Below are 20,603 nucleotides of genomic sequence, written 5' to 3' on the forward strand. Positions count from 1 at the left end.
GTTCCCCTAGTTCGGCTGTTTCCTGTGCCAAATTCAGACTTAAGGTGCAGTGCAGCATAAATGGAGCCTGGCTGGAAGACTCTCACACGTGGCCGGCCTGAGGCTTTGCCTTTTAAATGGTGCTCAGAAAAAGGTCATTTTCTTTCATCTCGAGTGTCTGATCTTTTCACTTCAAAGATAATCAATTAGCTTTCAATTACTTTCTCAGACATTAAAGTGTTGCATATTATGTCTCGTTTCAATTTCTATTTAGAATTAAAATATCCTGAGGACTTACTTATTAGGTAATGGGAGCACCAGAGAGTAAAGTTTGTTCAAAGTACATATTCTTTTTTTTTTTTTCCGAGACAGAGTTGCTCTGTGTAGCCCTGGCTGTCCTGGAACTCACTTTGTAGACCAGGCTGGCCTCGAACTCAGAAATCCGCCTGCCTCTGCCTCCCAACAAAGTACATATTCTTATTTACTTACTTACTTAATTTGAGATAAGGTTTCATTCCCTAACCCAGGCAGGCCTGAAACTCATTATGTAGCCCAAGCTAACCAGGCTAATACAGGGCACATTTCTGAGAAAGACCATAGGGCTAGAAATGGAGAGAGGACCGGTGTGATGTGGCAGTCATGTATGGACTATATAATCCCTGTGACAGACTGGTGTGATGTGGCAGTCATGTATGGACTGTATAATCCCTGTGACAGACTGGTGTGATATAGCAGTCATGTATGGGCTGTATAATCCCTGTGACAGACTGGTGTGATGTGGCAGTCATGTATGGACTGTATAATCCCTGTGACAGACTGGTGTGATGTGGCAGTCATGTATGGACTGTATAATCCCTGTGACAGACTGGTGTGATGTGGCAGTCATGTATGGGCTGTATAATCCCTGTGACAGACTGGTGTACTGTGGCAGCCATGTATGGGCTGTATAATCCCTGTGACAGAAGCCTGGGGCCCGGTTTATACTGTTATTGGCTCTATTTTTGTGTGTTTAAACTTTTCCTAGTAAAGACTTTTGAGGCAAGCACAGCTGGTGAGAATTTACCACTTCAGCTACTGGGAGACTGAGACAGGAGGATAGCTTCCTGGAGTTTATTGGGCAAGACTTACTGGGCAACATAGTAACTGTTTACCTCAAAAAACACAAGGAAGTTTCAGATAAACAAGAAAATCCCCCAAAGCCTCTGGAAAAATTCTCACCAAGACGATTTCTTTCTTCCTTGATTCTATTATTGTGATAAAAATACCCTGAGTAGAAACTAAGGGACAAAGGGGTCCATTAAAGCCTTCACACTGTCACCTACGAATATGAGAGACCCAAGGCAACAGGAGCTGAAGTGGCTAGCCACTCCTATCCTAGACAGGAGCAGAGAGAGACCCAGGCCCAGCATGTACTCAGCCCACTTTCTCCTTTTTTATATAGTTCAAGATCCAAATCTAGAGTGTGGTGCTGTCCATAGGCCATGTCTTTCCACCTTGATTAATGTAATCAAACCAACCCCCACCCCAGACATGCCCCCAGGCCTTTTGGTTTGGTTTTGCTCCGTTGTATTTGTAACACGAAGTTTGTAAGATTACCAAGGGAACCAATGACTGCATTAAACAAACACATTTATGATATAACAATATATATGTTTGAACATTTATTGGTTGTGGAATTACTTCTTTCCAGGGCTGGTGCACAAGCTAGGTAAATGGTCTACGGCTGAGGCCTATCCCAGCCCTAACTACTATTAACACAGTAAGTAAAAGGAGCAGTGGATCTAACAAATCCTACAACTTCTAATCGGTTTGAACTGAAGTTTCCGTGGGAAAAGCCCGCCTTTGCTAAAGAGTCTAGAAGGTTGATCAACTGATTAGGACTTGGAGTCTGTGGAGACTTAGACACCCCCACCTCCCATCCACCCCCATCACTACTCCCACTCCCCCATGTCTCCCCTCAGCTCAGAACTACACTCCTTGTAAGAGAAAAGAAACTGAGGAAAGAGACATATAAATCCCAAACATTTCTTTGACATCTGGCTTAATATAAAACATTCAGGTATGTTTCTGCATTATGTTACAATAGCCATGTTAGGAAGCCCTAGGGTACCAGCCTTTTTTTGGGGGGGGGGCGGGGAGAGGAGGGCTTGGTTTTTTTCAAGACAGGGCTTCCCTGTGTAGCCCTGGCTGTCCTGGAACTCACTCTGTAGACCAGGCTGGCCTCGAACTCAGAAATCCACCTGCCTCTGCTTCCCAAGTGCTGGGATTAAAGGTGTGCACCACCACTGGCCGGTGGTACCAGACTTGTAGAACATACTTGTGAGACGGGGAGTTTGAAAACCTTGGGGGCTAGGCCACCAGACCATTTTCTGAGACTTCTGACTTAGAAGTTTCTCCACAAATACTTGTAGCAGTTACAACTTGTGTGTTCTTTAACTGTGCAAAAGGACCAATTTGATGGAAGTAAATATTTTAAAAATGTAAATGTGTATATGTTGGCTATTTCTTGTCCCCTCCAGATGCCACTTGCTCTGTGATCTGTAGGGAAAATATCAAGAGGCATTCTCTTGTATTAGTTGTGTTGGTTACTTACCTCATGGCTGTGGCATGCTGGTGCTCATCCACCTTTCTCCTTTCTATGCACATCGAGGACCTCAGCCCAAGAATGGTGTTGCCTAAGAGTAGGGTGGATGTCTTAGTCAGGGTTTGAATTCCTGCACGAAACATCATGACCAAGAAGCAAGTTGAGGAGGAAAGGGTTTATTCAGCTTACACTTCCATACTGCTGTTCATCATCAAAGGAAGTCAGGACAGGAACTCACACAGGGCAGGAACTTGGAGGCAGGAGCTGATGCAGAGGCCATGGAGGGATACTGCTTACTGGCTTGCTTCCCCTGGCTTGCTCAGCTTGCTTTCTTATAGAACCCAGGACTGCCAGCCCAGGGATGGCACCATCCACAATGGGCTGGGCTCTCTCCTCCTTCCTTGACCACTAATTGAGAAAATGCCTTACAGCTGGATGTCAGGAGGCATTTCCTTAAGGGAGGCTCCTTTTTCTGTCATAACTCCAGCTTGTGTCAAGTTGACACACAAAACCAGCCAGTACAGTGGGTTTTCCCACCTCATTTGACCTACTAGAGATAAGTGTCTCACAGACATGCCCCGAGATCTCAGGATACATGGGGCCAGTGGGTAAGTCTAGCCTGAGGTGATAGGGAAGGAAGAGGTGAGACCAAGAAACCCACTTTCGAGTTAAAGAGTGTTCTTTTCATCTCTCATCGACAAATTGGAGTTCCTGTGAGGAGACTGGACTCACACCTCCTCTTCCTCTTTTTCTCTCTCCCGTTTTTACTTTCTGAACTCATGATAAATCCTCTTACCTTGGCCTCCCAAACAAATACTGGGAGAGCTGAGCCACTGCTCTTGGCAACATAAGTCCCTTCCGTTTATATGTTTCTGTAGACTCTTCTTCCTCTCATCCCTTTGGAAACATGAATGAACACGGACATGTAGCTTGGGAACTAACACTAGAGGCTAAACTTGATTGACCTCTTCTGCCTTGCTTGGAAATAGCTCTTCATTAAAACCTGCCCAATATTCCAGACCTGACAGTACTGTTCATGTTCTGCTTGGCTCTAAGACAGTTGGTGGGAGAGTTAATTACATACAATTTAGTGAAATTAGCGTTATGTGCTGCATTGGATCCGCTCGGTTGTCATGTAAGCTAGAAAGCATCAAGCCTTAGCATCTCAAAGCCTGAGGTTCTAAGTGGTTCTGGATAGAGAAGGCTGGGCTCATCAACAACCTGCTGATGTCTCTATGGTCAGGCATCTTGATTTTGCCTCTGTTTGGGTTTATTTTCATCTATGCATAGATAGAACAGAAGTAAATTTTAAAAGTGTTTATAAATGCCAAAAGGGCCAGGTTCCTAGTACCAACTTATCAATAACAGGCCATGGATCCTGAGTAACCCAAGCTAATGTCATGCTGGAGATGAAACTCATGAGATCATGCACTTTCTACCATTGAACTACATCCTCAGCTCAGTCCAGAAGTGCCTAAAATGTGGTCCTCAAATGTATTAGTCAATGTTCTCTAGAGAAATAACTTATATAACATATATAATAGAATATATATATATATATATATAATATATATATATATATCATAAAAGGTCCAAGAATCCAGTAGTTGTTCAGCCCATGAGGCTGGATGGTCTTTAGTAATATTCTGGAATCCTGAAGAAGGAGGATTTCATGCCAGAGAAGGAAGGGGCTTACCAGTGAGAATGAGAACAAGTAGGCAAAGAGAGCAAGCCTCCTTCTCCTGTGTCTTTTATATAGGCTTCCAGCAGAAGGTGTGGCCCAGATTAAATATGTCTCTTCTCACCTCATGAGAACTGGGCTAAAGGTATATATTCCCAATTCAAAGCAACCGAATGAAAAGTTGGTCTTCACACTTCAGATAATTTAATTAAGAAAAAAAAATTCCTCACAAGTGTACCTAGCGAGTTGCTTGGGTTCTCCTTAGTTCTAGAGGTAGCAGGTTGACAACCAAGAACAGCATCACACCAGATCAGAGCACCGGCATCACTTGGGAGACCCAAATTCTTAGACTCCAAACTGAGAGCTATAAACGTAGACCCTTCAGAGGTGGAGTTGAGCAGTCCAGGTATTAGGGTCTCATTCAGGTAACTCTGAAGCTTAGCAATCCCTGAGACTCTCTGCTGTCAGGAGCCTGTGAGCTCACACTCGCCAGACTTCCTCATATACTGTGCAGTTAGAAATGGTCATGTGAGTTTCTCCCCAAAGCTTTAGGTCTGACCATCTTAACTACCTCTTCAGTAAGCGTCTGTGATGATTTGTCTATGCTTGGCCCAAGGAGTGGCCCCATGAGGAGGTGTGGCCTTGTTGGAGTAGGTGTGTCACTGTGGGTGTGGGCTTAAGACCCTCACCCTAGCTACCTGGAAATCTGTCTTCTCTTAGAGGCCAGCAAGTAAAGATGTAGAACTCTTAGCTCCTCCTGCACCGTGCCTGCCTGGAAGCTGCCATGCTGCATGGCCAACCGCATTGATGATAATGGACTGAACCCCTGAACCTGTAAGCCAGCCCCAATTAAATGTTGCCCTTTGTAAGACTTGCCTTGGTCATGGTGTCTGTTCACAGCAGTAAAACCCTAACTAACACAGCATCCTACAGGGCCTTTACTGCTTGGGACATCACTGGTTACTTAGATCAATTCCTATCCTGCACAGCAGTGGTTCTCAACCTTCCTAACACTGAGACACTTTAATTTAGTTCCTCATGTTATGGTGACAACCCTCCCTCCCCCGGGTCATGCAATTATTTTGCTGCTACTTCATAACTGTAATTTTGCTACTGTTACAAATTGTAATGTAACCATGCAGGATATCTGATACCATACTCCAAAGGAGTTTTGACCCACAGGTTGAGAACCACTGTTCTGGAGGGTTTTTGTTGTTGTTTTTAATGTCACTGTGTAGGTTTTCTGTTACTCATAGTCAAATTCAGTGAATATTTCCACCAATATTTAAAAAACTAATATAGCGTGGTTAAAAGTTTAAAAAGACATTTCTCATCATGATGGCAAGAATATAAATGTGACTTTAGTATTATAAAAAAAAAACACATGTGGAGCAGAGAAACAGCTTATGGTTTAAAAAAAAATCAAATTTATTTTATATGTATTGGTGTTTTGCTTGCCTGCTTGCAGTTTTGCCCTGAGGCTAGGAAGAGAGTTGTGTTGGATACCGGGGAACCAGAGATTGTGAGTTGCCATGTGGGTGCTACAAATCCAATTTGGTTCACTGGATAGCCTTTCACCAGCCTCCTCTTATGCAATTTTAAGGTAATGTTTTGACAGTATAGATCACCTCTTGCTGAATGTCCATGTAGCTAGACATACATCCCCCAATTGTGTTTTTCCTCTGGAAATGCTGAAGCTTTTTTAGGCAAAAAAAATTCATTTACGGAAAGTGAGGGCTGAACGTTGCTAAGAAAAGAGAATGGTCCCATCATGATGGATCATGGATTGTGGATGGAAGCCCAGCACTTGTGGGGGCAAAGCAGCAGGGTTGCTATGAGTTTGAGGCCAGCCTTGGGTATGTAACAAGTTCCAACCTGAGCTATACAATACGACCCTGTCTGAAGGTCAGAAGTGCCTGTCATAGTACTCAACTCAGTGGATTTTTGTTTTGTTTTGTTTTGTTTTCCTTCAAGACAGGGTTTCTCTGTGTGTCTATATGTAGCTCTGGCCATCTTGGAACTTACTCTGTATATCAGGCTGGCCTTGAACTCACAGAGATCTACCCGTCTCTTCGTCCCAAGTAAGTGCTTTGAGTAAAGGTGCATCACTACTGCCTGGCTTCTGTGGATTCTTGTTGTGCAGTCAAGGCTGGCCTTCAACTACTGATCTTCTTGCTTCTATTTCCCAGGTGCTGAGAAGTCAGGTGTGCACCACCGCATGGCTTATGTGTTGCTAGGGACTGAACTCAAGACTTTGTGCATACTAAGTAACGACTCTACCAAATTTCATATAGAGAGAGACAGTAGTAGAATATATCCAGTCACTGGTGGTAGAGTGCTGGCTTATCATCTGTGAGGATTATGTTCAACCCAGTATTTCTATGTAACCCAAATCAGGGTACCCGGAGTTCGACACCAAAGTACTTCAAGGAAGTTTGGTAATTTATATGAAACAGGAACACAAATGGGCATAGCAAATAGGTAAGAGGTTCTTAATGAAGAACATATGAAGATTCCCATTGCAACGTAGACTTCGATTAGGTACTGCTATGCACTGTGCCCCATTTAAAATCTGAAAACATTGTGTGGCATTGGAAGCACTGTGCTCAGGATGAACTTACAGACCATCCAGATGTGTTGGAAATGTGATTATCTGATATTTTATGTTCATGCCTGTGCAAGAGCATGTGTGTAATAGGGGGTGGGGTTAGGGTACTGTTTCTTAAGAATCAGGTCTCTCATGGTCTGAAGCACCTCTGTTAGGCTAGGCTGGTTGGTCAGTGATCCTGTGTCTCTCTCTCTCTCTCACACACACACACACACACACACACACACACACGCTTGGATACAGTCCTATGCTACCAAACTCAGCTTTTTATTATTTAAGTTCTGGGAATGGAAACCAGACTGTAGTGCTTTCAAGGCAAGCTCTTTATGACCAAAACCATCTTCCTAGCCCTGATGTCTTATTGTGAAAAAAAAAAAAAAAACCAAAAAACCAGAGCTGGAGCGGTGGTGTGTGTGTGCTTCTCATGCCAGCACCCAGGAGGTAGATTGAATGGGGAAAGAAAGAAAGAAAAAGGAAAGGCGGAAAGGAAAGGCCATGACTGCTGCTGGGTGTGGTGGGGGAGAAAGTTTATTATAGTACCTGGGAGAGCATAGCCAGAGGCAGACACGTCTAGGAGAGTCAACAGTGGTCGTGACCGTGACCCTAGTAAGGAGAGATGGTGAGAGGGGAGCCAAGAGCAGCCAGGAGGCCAAAGGGGTGAGAGGCACAAAAGGGGCAGGTACCAAATGTCAGGATTATACAGGGAAAAGCTCCTAGGGGAAGGGCAGCCCAGTGCCTGGGCTGATGAGTTCCGGGTAGAGGGCAGGGTATGCCAGTCACACCTGTAACAGGCAAGGACTGAGGGATGCTGGGAGAACCTGGAGGCCAGGTCCTCTTTGATATGTTGAATAGGCGAACCTCAGCTGTTTCTTCTGGGGGTTTAAAAACTCAACATGGATCTTGGTGAATTTTTTCTTTTTTTTTGGTTTTTCGAGACAGGGTTTCTCTGTATAGTCTTGGCTGTCCTGGAACTCACTTTGTAGACCAGGCTGGCCTCGAACTCAGAAATCCGCCTGTCTCTGCCCCCCAAGTGCTGGGATTAAAGGCGTGTGCCACCACCGCCCGGCGATCTTGGTGAATTTGAGGTCAGTGAGGTCTACATAGTGAGTTCCAGGACAGCCAGGGCTACATAAAAACAATAACAACAACAAAAACAATAAACCCTGTCTCAAGACAAACAAAAGTGACCCCAGCTCAGCATAAAGAAAACGAGCATCCTAATCAGGACAATTTTCTACCTTATACTTAGCATTGTCTCAATTTTTTTTTTTTTTTTTTGAGACAGGGTTTCGCTGTGTAGCCCAGGCTGTCCTGGAACTCATTCTGTAGACCAGGCTGGGCTTGAACTCAGAGATCCCCCTGCCTCTGCCTCCCGAGTGCTGGGATTAAAGGTGTGCGCCACCACCGCCCGGCTCTACTGCTCTTTATGTGGCTCTAAAGAAAGGCATTATGGTCGGGCAAACCAAGGCTCAGGGTGTAGTCACCAGAGTACCAAGCTGTTGCAGAACCATTGTGACGGTGCTGATTGTGTGTGACATATCCCCTATCTACCACGACACATACCGCCGTTTAACCTTGTGAATCCTTTGGGGGCTTCTTTAAGGGTTTGTTGCTAAGCTTCAGTAATTCAGAAAGTTAACCTAATGGTTTTTTCGTCTGTGATCTCATTGTAGTCTTAGACATAAAACAAACAAACAAACAACAAAACCTCAGTTATGTTTTCTTACTTTTAGTGATTAAAGAGTGAGTTGTATACAATCCGCAGCCTAGTTACATCACTGAATCTCATATTGCATTTGAGTGTCTGCCAAAGGAGATCAAGAGGAAATCAAGCAGTGCGAGACAGGGCTCTGATGTCTGTCTGTGGTTGCCTGGGTTCTCGAGGCAAGGGAATCCAAGAGCCCTTATTTGTTGATCTTTAGCATGTTGATCCTTATTTTGGAAGGTGAGGTCCCGTACTTCAATCTTCTAATATAAGGTGTCCCAAGCAAAGGTGTGATTTAAAAAATATATTGTGTAAGTCATTTAAATAATTCCCAGGCTGTCGAAGATGGCTCTGCAGGGATAGGAGATTATAATCAAGTCTAATAGCCTCAGTTGTACTCTGGGACCCTACAGGATGGCAAGAACTAATTGCCCTCAGACCTCCACTGCAAACACACACACACACACACACACACACACACACACACACACAAACACTAAATGTAATTAAACCCTTCTTGATTCCATAATGAAGCCCCTTGAAGGGGTAGTCAGAGCTAAAGTGGGCTTACTTTCTTTTCTTTATTGAAGCTCACCTACAGTATGCAAAATCAGAGAAAGAAATTTTTATGGCTGTCTCCAATTCTCAGTCACTGGGTCTAAGAATTGGTGTGCCAAACCAAACCAAATCAACCAACCAAACAAACAGTCAACTGACCAAACAACCAAAACCAAAACAAAACAAAAAAATCTAGCACCCAAAGACTACTTTTAAAAATTATCTTTCGAAGTTCAATCTCCAGAATCACAATAAATGAAATAAAATTGTATTGTAGTGAGCTTTCTCCCCAGAGTGAGCTCTGGATTTTGTAGGCATGAATGTAGCTTGGAACCTCAGGTGATTCTAATTTTAGGAACCTGTTTGCCCACTATCCTGAAAAAACACCATGTGTGCTGGCTACATTCTAATGACAACTTGACACAAGCTAGAGACATCTGAGAGGAGACAAACTTTCATTCCTAAGAGCTGGCTGTGGGCTAGCCTGTAGAACATTTTCTTAAGTAGTGATTGATGGGGGTGGTGGGGGTGGGTGGGGGCAGCCCATTGTGTGCGATGCCATCCTGAGCTGGTGGTCCTGGATTCTATAAGTGGGCTGAGCGGGCCATGTGAACAAGCTAGTAACCTCTCCATCAACTCTTATCTGCAGGTTTGAGTTCTTGTTCGGCTTCCTTCAGTGATGGGCTACAGTGTAAGTCCAATAAACCCTTTTCTACTCAAGTTGCTTTTTGGTTGCCATGGTGTTTCATGGTCCCAATAGAAACCTTAAGACAGAGTTCTTAAACTTGAAGTTCCAGAGAAATCTGAATTGCAACCAAATGTTTATTTCCGCCAGTTTCACTTTGGAAATTGCTTCAGAAATATGTCCTTCTTTTCAAAGCTGAATTTGCACTCCCTTAGGTCGGTCTAAACCTAAGTTGTCCCAACTAACTTATACCTAAGTATGAATAAGATCGAAAACGTCTTTCAAAGACTTGAGCGAGTTTAAAAACTCTTCAGGTGAGCGCTTAAGTGCCCCATTACACTTTGATCTGGAAGAATTAACCTGGTTCACTTTCTAGCTCAATGTGGTTACTAGATGACCGTTTTCTCCCGGCCTTTGTGAAGCCTTCCGAGTAATCATACCCAGAGGGAGACTCCTTTATGTCATCATTACCCTTTGCAGACGTTCAATGATTACCTACCATTCCCAGTCTGGGACTGCCTGCCTTACTTTTGTATCTCCAGTTCTACCTACCACGCTTAGCAAAATGCAGGTGCTCTTTAAGAGAGGAATGACCTAGTGAATGTCAAGAGCCTAGACAGGAGTTTTAAAAATCAGACTCAGAAACAAAACACGGAACTGCCAAGGGCTGGAAGGCAGGAGGTCGAGGTAAATAAGAAGAACGAACAATCTGAACCATTGCAAAATCATCCCGAAGGGATCTCCTGTCCCATTTTCTCAAGTGGCTTTTCAGCCTTCTCAACTTCCCGCCCACTCTCCCCTGCTGGAGACAGGTCATGCAGGTATCCCAACAATGAGGCTCTGATTGGTCAGAGATGATTTCATTGTTAGGGAACATCCGGGCTCTTTCCCTCCCTGCATCACCTCCCCAGAGCCCTACGCGCCCAGTTTTGCACTCTCGCGTGCGCCCCACCCGTAGTTGAAGCAAAACAACGCCTCTCTCCAGGCCCTTTCTCGAACCTTTCTGAGCTCTTCCTTCACAGCTCTATGCCAAAGAGAGGCGGCCACTTCTTCCAATGAGGGTCTAGGGGCACTTCTCTGGCCAATCAGAAGCCGGCTCTCTCCACTCCGGGTGGGACCAATTTCCACCTATAACTGGACTGCCCGTTGGTTTCTTTATGGTGTTCGTTCTCCGCGAAGTGTAGAGGTCAGAACTGCAGGGTCCGCAGACTCGGGGCTTGGCCATCTACGAATACTAGCCAATCCCTTTTAGGATACTTTTGCGCGTTCATTTAAAAAAAGCCGAAGTGACGGACTTGGAAATTGGTTTCTTGACGGACAAGTAGAGGAAGCCAATAGTCGGAGGATCAGGCCGCCATTTGAACCAATCAGAAAAGGATATCGGTCTTCGAGTTGGGGCGTAATTTGACTGACGGAGGACTCTACCTATGGCTACTAGGGTGGGCAGGTCGGTGACGTCAGGAGTTAGGGCAAGGCGGAGGTGGGGCTGAATAAAGTAAATGGTAATGAAGGGTTGGGCCTCACTGGTGGGCGGTGTGTGATGGATAGTTGACCTTGCCAATTAAGGTGGGCACTGACGCCCAATGAGAAATTAAAGACTCAGAGGCGGGGCCGTGTGGGCGGGGAAAGAGAAGCACAGAAGATACTAGGGGCCAGGTTGGGCGGGAGAACGTAGATTGACAGGCTTCTCAGCAAACCGAGGGCAGCGGTGACACACGCGGCGTCCCAATGGGTGCCCTTGGGGGGCGGAGCCCGAGGAGGGGCGGGGAAAGACGGCGGTGCGGGGAGGGGAGGGGGGTTGCAGAAGGAGCGGAGCGGCCGCTGCTCAATGGCGGAAAAGCCGCTGGTGCTCTGACCGCCTGGTCCCCCCTGGCAGTTGCGGGGGAGTTTCCTGCCGGCGCGGCTGGAGTCTCTGTTTCTCCGTGTCCGGTGGCTGGAAGATGCTCCAGAGAGATCAGGCTGCGGCGGAGGAGGTGGCGGCGGCCGAGTCGGCAGCGGCTCTGGGTTGGAGAGAAGGCGGCGGCGGCGGTGTGAGGGGCCGGACGGTGTAAACAGCTCGGGCGGCGGCGGTGGCCGAGCCCCCGAGGGCGAAGCGGCGGCGGAGGCGGTGTCGCGTCTCGGGAGAAAGCCGGGGGCCGCGGGCGGCTGTGCGGCGGGCGAGCCCGCGAGACCTCCCTTTCTACCTTCGCCCCAGGTAAGGCCGCTTTGCGCCCAGCCGAGTGGGGGAACGGCCGTCCGTCCGTCCAGCCTGCTCTCGGAGCACCGGGCTAGGCCCAGGGCCTGGGCTGCCGCCGCCGCCTCCGCTTGCGCGCGAGGCTTCGCGGGGCGCGGCGCGGCGAGGGAGTAGTTTGCCGGGGCGCGTGGAAGTCCGCTGCTTCCCCTCGCGCCGCGGCGTGCAGGCAGCGCCCATGGGCGCGCGGGCCACCCCAAGGCCGCGGCTCACCCAGTCCTGCCCGCCGCTCCGGAAAACACCTTTCGGTGTGGCTCTCTCTCCCGGTCGCTTTCTGCCCTCCCCTGCGCTCCGCTCTCCTTTCTTGTGAAATCTTTCTGGTTTTTCTGTCTGTGCCTCTCCGGGCCTCCTTCCCCCTCCTGTGCTTTAAACCGTTTGTCTTGCTCCTCTTAGCCAGACTCGGGGGTTCGTGTCTGTGTGTTGCCCACCAACCACGGTCCGAAAATTTCGGGTGTCGTGCTTAACAATGGGCTTCTTAAATGAAATTACTATGAACTCCATCTCAAGTTTACATGAATTCCATTAAGAATAGACTGGACAGTATTATGTGATCGGTCATTACTTTTTATCTTTAAAAGCCTTTAAGGAAAGAAAGTATCATTAAGCATAGCTGAAAAGAACCCTGAAATAAACTTATATAAATGAAGGGCTTGGTGAATGTTAGAGCCATTTCTTCATTTTTTAAAAAAGTTGCATGACCTCTAATACCAGTTTTAGCACCTCTAGGACGTTTGCCCATCTTATTTGGCAAAAAATTGCCTCTTAAGGATTTGATAGCTGCCCAAATTCATCAGTATTCAAGCGCTTCTAAAAACAACTTGGAAACTTAAAAACAACTAAGAAGTTGTTTTGGTAAGTCACACAGAACTTTTAAAATAGGCCCCACATGTTTAATGTATCAAAATAAAACTGGCAGGAGTCTTATAAAGGGATTATTAGGGAATTTGGGTTGTCTTCATGTTATGCGGCTATTTTGGGAAAAACATTCTTTTTCTGTTAACAAACGTTTATAGCTCCTGTGATGTGAGAGTTAACTGAAGCTTACTGTGGGATTAGCACAGGAACTCTTTATGTTGAGCCTACTGCCTGGATGGAGAAGTGGTAGGTTGTCCAGTGAAGAGGGTATAAGTCACAGTGTGTTCTGCGCGATGGCCCCTACATGTTCATAGATACTACTTCATTTACTTTCTCTGTTGTGCAATTACAGTGTTCCTTTTGTAGGTTGCCTTTGAAATACATCATCTCTGAGTATGGAGGTTATTCTGACTATTATAGAATTTTCCCAGTGTAGACTTCACTTGCAATAATATTTAAAGGATAATCTTTTATTTATTTTGAGACCAGGGCATAGGGAGCTGATTATATAACCCCGGCTGGTGTGGAACTCGATGTGTAGACCACACTGGCCTTGAACTCACAGAGATTCTCTGGTCTCCAAGTGCCTTGAAGGTCTGTACTACCACACCCAGCTAGTGATTTTTTTTTTCTTTAAAAAAATGCTTTTGTGGTCCTTACAAATGGACAGAGTGTGTGCTGTCGTAAGAACTTAATTTTTGTTACTGTTTATTATTTAGTGGGGCAATCCTCTCCACACACATCCGAAATACCGTCCCCCCACCCCCACCCCCAATTGTTAGAGGTTTTTTGTTTTTTTCTTTGAGACAGGATCGCAAAATGGGACTCAGGCTGACCTTGGTCTTACTTACTTAGGCTGGTCCCAAAGTGATCCTCCTGCCTCAGATTCTTAGGATTATAGTGTATCACCATTCTTGTCTCCCCTCTCTTTTCATATTTTAAAAAGTTATTTTTTTATATTTGTTTCATGAGTGTTTGCTTACAATGTGTAAATGACCCACTTGCACCACCACGTGAGTGCCTGGTGCTAGTAGTGGAGGCCAAGAGGGAGCGAGGGCAGGAGCTCTCCTGGAACCAGTTCCAGCCAGCTGTGAGCTGCCATTTTGGCTTGGGGAGCTGAACCCAGGTCTTCCAAAAGAGCAGCAAGTGCTCTAATTGCTCGTCAGCTCCTGAACGCTCTCTTCTGAAGCTTTAAGTCTTTGTTTTTGCTTGTTTAATGGTTGCATTTTCTCTCATAACTTCCTAAGACAGTTTCTGCCTGGTACCTTGTGTTCACGGATGCTCATGTATGTTGTCACTTGAGCTTTCATATTTTAGTTGGTATTTGTCCACTTTTCTTGAACTTGGTATGGTGAGTCTTGTAAATGGTGGGCAGAGCTTCAGCACCCGTTGTGTGTCTGGTGTCTGTGAAGACTTCAGGAGTAAGGGAGAGCCTTTTTAGTTCCTAGGATGCTCATGTCAATACACAGTTTTATGTTAGTAGTCACATAACTATTAAGTCCCCTAAGAGTATATGTCATCCAGAGGAGTGGGATATTGTCTAAAGGTTGTGCTTCTAAGAGCAGTTGATTCATAGGTTGATTAGATGAGAAAAAGTAGCCTTGAAAGTTAGAATCTTTCTTTCTAATGATGCATATTTTTTAGTGGAAACTTTTGAATTGCCATATAGTATCACTTAGATATGGAGATTTATTAAATATCAGCTGAGGCAAAAGTGGAAGGTCTGTGTCCTTGTGAGTTGGTAAATCGCTTTTATTGTATCTGATACTGAGCATAAATTTCTCCCCCTCCCACCTTGGATGTGTAACCTATGGAATTTATATTTCATGAGTATTTATGTGTAATCCTCTGAAAGTACATCATAACCTTACCGTGCACACAAAGGAGTAAAATAATCTAATCCTAATAGTGGCCTATCCCCTGGCACTCAGGACACTGAGGCAAGATAATTGCAAGTTCCAGAGGCCACAGAGCAAGACTGCGTTTAAAAATATTACTAAAGTGAATAAAATTAACTTCTTAGAATACATATTTTATGTTTTCTGCAAAATACAATTTTGGTGATTTATTGTTTGTTTTTTTTAATAGGAGAAATATCAGTGGTATCAGATTTATACAAGGAATTTTGGTTGTGGTTTTTATTTTTAATTTTTTCAACTTTAAAATTTAATAGGATTTATTTATGCAGTAATTTTAAGGTATGAAGAATGGTAAGAGATTTGAAGAATGTGATAGTTTTAGCTTTTCTGTGATTCTTCCTTGTTCCTATTTTCTTTTTTTATTTTAGAAGTGAGAGTGAGGGGATAGGTCTGCCCTCCAGCCACTGCTGTGGTGAGCCCTCAACCCTGTGAGCCCTGAGGACCCACCTTAGATGTCACTCTGGGTGCCAAGGCACCTCCACTCCCCAAGGCCTCTCCTCAGCTCGTATCTTTTACCTTAGTGACCTCATGTCAGAATTAGAAGATCCTGAATACTGCTGTTTTAAGTTCTGTTGTGTAATAGCCAAGAATGGTAACAGTTGTACTGATTCAGAGGATTCATTAGCTGAGGATCTGAGGTAAGATTCTTGAAAATGTGGGCAGACTCCAGGTACATGATTAGACTACTTTCCATACACTGCTGTTCTGTAAAGTCAGTGAAGGGAAGATAGAGTAAAATTGGGAACTATTTAGATATTGTGTTTTATATTTGTTGAGTGTAAAACATCTTAAATGAACAGAATTTATTAGTTTCTACCAGTTAATGAGTACATGTGAAAAAGCTACAAAGTCTCATAATCTGGACTTTACTTTTTTTTTTTTTTTTTGGTAAACAGGGTCTCTATTCCAGACCGGCCTCAAATCTCAGGTTATCCTTGAACTTCTCTGACCCTCTGCCTCCACCTCCTGAGAGCTCTAGGGTTACTGGAGTGCTCAGGCCTGTCTGGTTTGAGAGCTAGGGTGCTCGAGCTAGGACAAGGGCTTTGTGAGTGCTAGGCAGGTGTTTGCTGAGTGCCCTTCTTACCTGGGCTCTGGTTGCTGTTTACTTTTGGTGTTCTCAACCCGCATCTTTAGGGAGTCATTTGGAAATCACTGTTTATGCCCCTTGATCACCTTATTCCTCCCTCCCTCCCTCCCTCCCTCCCTCCCTCCCTCCCCGATTTCCTGTGTTCATGGTATGGACCCTAGGACCTCAGAAATACTAGAAAGTACTCTATCACTGAGCTAGAGCCCCAGCATGTTTTCAAGTTTTCTTACAGGTAGAACGGTTTCTAGTCTGTGTCTTTGAGTAACCTCAGTTGAGAAGGTTGATCTGATCTAGTCCTTCCAGAAAGAACATCCCTTGCATTAGCTTTCAGTAGTGTGATCAGGCGGTTAGGTCAGTGAGGATAAAAGGACCTTTTACTGACTTCTTTTTTTGTTTGTTTGTTAAGAGACAGGGTTTCTCTTTGTAGCCCTGGCTGTCTTGGAATTTACTCTGTAGACCAGATTGACCTTGAACTCAGAGATCTGCCTGTCTCTGCCTCTCAAGTGCTGGGATTAAGAGCATGTGCCATCATTGCCCGGCAGCTGACTTCTTGATTTATAGATATTTATATATATTCCAAGTTTATATGTAATACTATGTTGGAGATTTAATTATTTTAATAACCTAGTATCCTAGAAAACATGAATATCATGAAGCCCACTGTTTTGTTTTTAGTTTTTTTTTTTTTTTTTTTTTGGTGAGACTGAACCCAAGGTTTTGTACATGCTAGACAAACCATCTATTACTGTGCTAATACCCAGCCCATACTTTCTTCCAGAGTGCTATTTTTCCCCAATTTAATTTTAACAGAAACATTTTGCTTCTGAATTATGGTGATGACATAAACCACTTGTGAAGTACCACATCTACACATACCTGTCTGTCTGTTTGTTTGTTGGATTTTTCTTCTGTCCAGGAGTCTCACTATCTAGTTCCCTCCCTCCTGCCTCTAGAACTCCCATGTAGACCAGGCTGGCTGGCTTCAGACTCACAGAGAACTTCCCCTCTGCCCCTCTGCCCCTCTGCCCCTCTGCCCCTCTGCCCCTCTGCCCCTCTGCCCCTCTGCCCCTGCCTCCCATAAGCTCTGCAACAGTAGGTATTTTAAATGTTGTTACTTTTAATAATTCAGTTGTACTTCACACAGTAGAGGCGTGTGATATTTAAAGCAGTTTACCACTTTGAAACTTTTATGACTTGCCTAGTTGATTTGGTATATGTGTGTGTGTGTGTCCTTATACCAGTGTACTCGGAAACGGAGTCCCTACATTACTACTTTATTGTTAAGGTTAGAGTAGATTCAGTGTTTTCTTTTGGAGAATTTTGAAATGCCAGGTTTCCAGGCCAGTCTGTGTACATAGTGAAACTTCGTTTCAAAAAGAGTCAAATGAACAAAAAGAAGTATCATCCAGATTGTGTTTAGGCTTTAATTGACTTCTGGGAAGTTAAACATCTTGACCTCGGAAGCATCACTACTTAGAAAACTTACTTTGTATCTGTTGCCGAGCAGGACTAGGTGCAAAGGGCCTGCTCTTGGATGCTGCCCACTGTTGAAGAGGCTTCTAGGGATGGAGCCAGTTACTGAGGGGGGAAGGGAGGGTAACGTCTGTCTCGGAGCATTGTGAGTTCTGTTTATTTAGAATGACCTTCACTACAAAATAGATGGTTGGTGAAAAATACATTGTATCATAGAAACATACTTTTTTTTTCTTTTTTTTTTTTTTTTTTTTTTGGTTTTTTCGAGACAAGGTTTCTCTGTATAGCCCTGGCTGTCCTGGAACTCACTCTGTAGACCAGGCTGGCCTCGAACTCAAAATCCGCCTGCCTCTGCCTCCTGAGTGCTGGGATCAAAGGTGTGCGCCACATGCCCGGCAAAACTTTTTTTAATGAAAACTAAAAAGTTGGTTAAATTCTCTGATTTGTAATGTAACAGACAGAGTGCCTCAAGTGGATAGTTTGTATTTTGATAGGGGTGGGTACCTGAGAAGAAGCTGGGCTGGCAAAGGATACATAGATGAATGAAAAAATTTAGAGGAATTCTCATGGGCCCTGGTGGCACAGGCCTTTAATCCCATCACTCTGGAAAACAAAAAAGAAGGATTTCAAAGTATTTTAAGCTCGAGGCTGCTATCATTGGCTCTTAAATAGAATCACATTTTCTTGATTCAGTGTAAGTGCTCCAAATATTGAAAAGGGGCAGTTAATAGATACTCTTAGGAGTTGGACAACATAGGAGTTACTATGTTGCTTGAGGGTATCTAATCGCTCATAGGTCTTCCTACCCCAAATTATAAACATTCACCTCTGAGGTAAGGGCCTGGTTTTTCTACTGAATGTAGGTAGTCTTTTATATTTTCCTACAGTTGAGAAAAAAATTAACCCAAAATGATACAAGTTTAATATTTGGGATATTTTCTGTTGTTTTCATTTACTCTAGGCTACAACCTACAGAGGTGTAAAATGTTCACCATGGTAAAGTATTTAATATACAGCTCTCTGTTACTCGGGTTCAGTGATGTGCGTGCACAGTACTATTTCAGGTTGTAATGAACAAGAGAGACCCCCCCACCCCACCCCAGTAGCTCTTCTGTTCAAGAGAGCCAGTGACTCTAGTTCTCTGCACAGCTGCACTCCTTTTGGGTTGCTTTCAAACAGAGCATGTGTATGTTTTCTCTACACATTTAAAACTGATCAGAACTTAACTGTTTGTTCTCACTGTTGCCTAGGCTGCCATGGAATCAAGTGATCCCCTGCCTCAGTCCTTCACGTAGTTAGGACAACAGGTTTGTACGACTGCGTCTTGCTGGGCTTCCCTAGTTTTACAAGAGGAAAGGAAGAGTTCTTGAACAGTTGGACAAAAAGTGGAGTGTGTTAGGGAAGGGGAAATTGTGCTTAAGAGCAGCGTTGATTTAGTTTAGCATGAGACCCCGAGAGAGGAGTCGGTCCTTACACTAAGAACCCAGGAGTTTCCTCTTAGTGCCAGCCTTGTAAGAGGAGAGTTTTTAGAAGGGAGAGCGGGAGAAATGGTAGGCTAGTGAGAAGAGGAACAGCACTTCCATTGGGTCGGTTGACAAGTAAGGGATGGGGCTAGGTTAGGGCCCTAGTTTGATCTTCAGCACCACAAAAGGTAGACTATGGGCCTGGGAATGTCTGTAAAATGAATGTTATTACTTGTGTTGGGAAAGGCTCTTGTTCTTTTCTGTTCCTAGTTGAAATGATTAATGGCTGACCACTAGTGTCTGATAATACTGATACTGACTTGTGGCTGCTACTTTTGTTCTCTAGCAGTTTATTTGACAATTCAGCCAAAGGATGATTGATGCTTCTAATTTGTTTTTAGTTTCCTGTCCTCAGGTTGTCTGTTGTCACCACTCCTCTAATTTCATGACTTTGGTTTGTTACCTGTGGTGGTTTTGCTTTTTCTGTGTGAGGAGTGGGGACTCCTGCCTGAGAAGCAGGTGCTTGCTTTGGGCCTTTTGTAGCCACAGGGTTCTAGTGTTCTGTGTACTGATACAGTTTGGTAAAGATGGTTTTCTGAGATTATACAAGCGTTGCACACTAAGCTTGAAAGATGTGAGTTTTTGTTTTTGTTTTGATTCATGATGATCTTTTCATTTGTGAGTAAGATTTTGTGATCCTCATTGTTGCAGTGAATCAAGTTTTTAACTTTAAGGTGAATTTACTTGTATTTATTTACAATATAAAAATAAGCATTGGTTTCACTTATGACATAAGAGACCAGGTAATTCCATCTAAGTAAACCTTCTCGTTTCCTGTTTTGGGGGGGGGGTGATGGGGCGAGTACTCAGGGTCTTCAGTTTGCATTCTAGTACTGAGCTGCACACCCAGTCTCTATCATTTGTTTGGTTAAGTTAAAGTTTTAATGGTTGGTGAGCCTAAACTTGGGGGAAACTGGGTTTCAATTGGTCAGTAGTGTCTTGAATCAAATTGTAAGGTGTAAGAACAAATGCTAGTTTAATATATAATAGTTCTTGTAAAAGTGACTTTTATTTGCCTGATGTAATTGTCATCTCTGATGCTTACTGCCTCAGTCTGCTGACCTAGGCCTAGAATCTTCTAGGCCTAGAATGTTGTCAGCCTCTGAAACTTGTTGCTGAGGAAGCTCTCCCTTTCTAGTTCTTTCTGAACTCTGGCTGGCTGGTTCAAATCAGCTGTTCAGGCTCAAACTCCTTTCCAAGCTGATTGAGTCAAACTGGCTTCTTTCACTTGTCACTGAATTGCCCTGCTTGGCCTCATACTAACTTTGTGTAACCTTCTGCCTCATAATTCACCTGCGTTTGGCTTGTCCCTGTCTATGTAAAACTCTCCCAGTAAAACTGCCTCTACTCCCCTGCACTGCTCTTTCTCCTTCTCTTTCCTCTCTTTCCTTAGGAGAGTTGGGAGTATTCTATCACTGATTCATTCTGTCAGATCTTTCTCTTGATTCATCACTTTGTCTGCCCCTCAACTAGACATAATTTTCAAAGATGGGTGCTTCCTTCAACAAACTAACTTTACCTTCATTGTTTGGGATTAAATGTGTGTGTTAAGGATTGAGCCACACCATAACTAGAAACAGGTTTTTCCAGTAAATAACACAATCTTGGGGTACACAGTGTGATCAAATATTCTGCAACAAGTTCTCAATTTTGCTTTATAAACAAAATCTAGGTTGTTAGGGTAGTAAATGTTTGCAAGAGTCAGTAAAGAACGAG

At 44.2% G+C, this 20,603-nt stretch overlaps 1 protein-coding gene and 1 long non-coding RNA gene across 14 annotated transcripts in view; one reads left to right on the forward strand and one right to left on the reverse strand.

Moving 5' to 3' along the window:
• Positions 1–11,310, reverse strand: part of 1110020A21Rik (RIKEN cDNA 1110020A21 gene) — a 40,529-nt gene extending 29,219 nt beyond the window's left edge. Inside the window, exons 1-2 of one of the 2 annotated variants that reach the window (NR_027929.1) lie at positions 10,800–11,023; positions 2,573–2,654 (exon numbers count right to left, since the gene is read on the reverse strand). This is a non-coding gene — a long non-coding RNA (RIKEN cDNA 1110020A21 gene). Of the gene's footprint in view, positions 1–2,572; positions 2,655–8,566; positions 8,909–10,799 lie in introns of those variants that run through there. The other variant, NR_027930.1, reaches the window with a different exon arrangement.
• The window catches only part of Ppm1b (protein phosphatase 1B, magnesium dependent, beta isoform), a 67,252-nt gene continuing 56,989 nt past the window's right edge, over positions 10,341–20,603 (forward strand). For 2 of the 12 annotated variants that reach the window (XM_006523861.4, XM_006523862.4), the window contains exon 1: positions 11,545–11,994. The gene's annotated coding sequence lies outside the window, so the exon portion shown is untranslated. Of the gene's footprint in view, positions 10,488–10,759; positions 11,248–11,544; positions 11,995–18,624; positions 18,672–20,603 lie in introns of those variants that run through there. The other 10 variants (NM_011151.2, NM_001159496.1, NM_001159497.1 and 7 more) reach the window with 9 other exon arrangements.

Source organism: Mus musculus, chromosome 17, assembly GCF_000001635.26.
Source record: "Mus musculus strain C57BL/6J chromosome 17, GRCm38.p6 C57BL/6J".
Classification (NCBI taxonomy): Eukaryota; Metazoa; Chordata; class Mammalia; order Rodentia; family Muridae; genus Mus; species Mus musculus.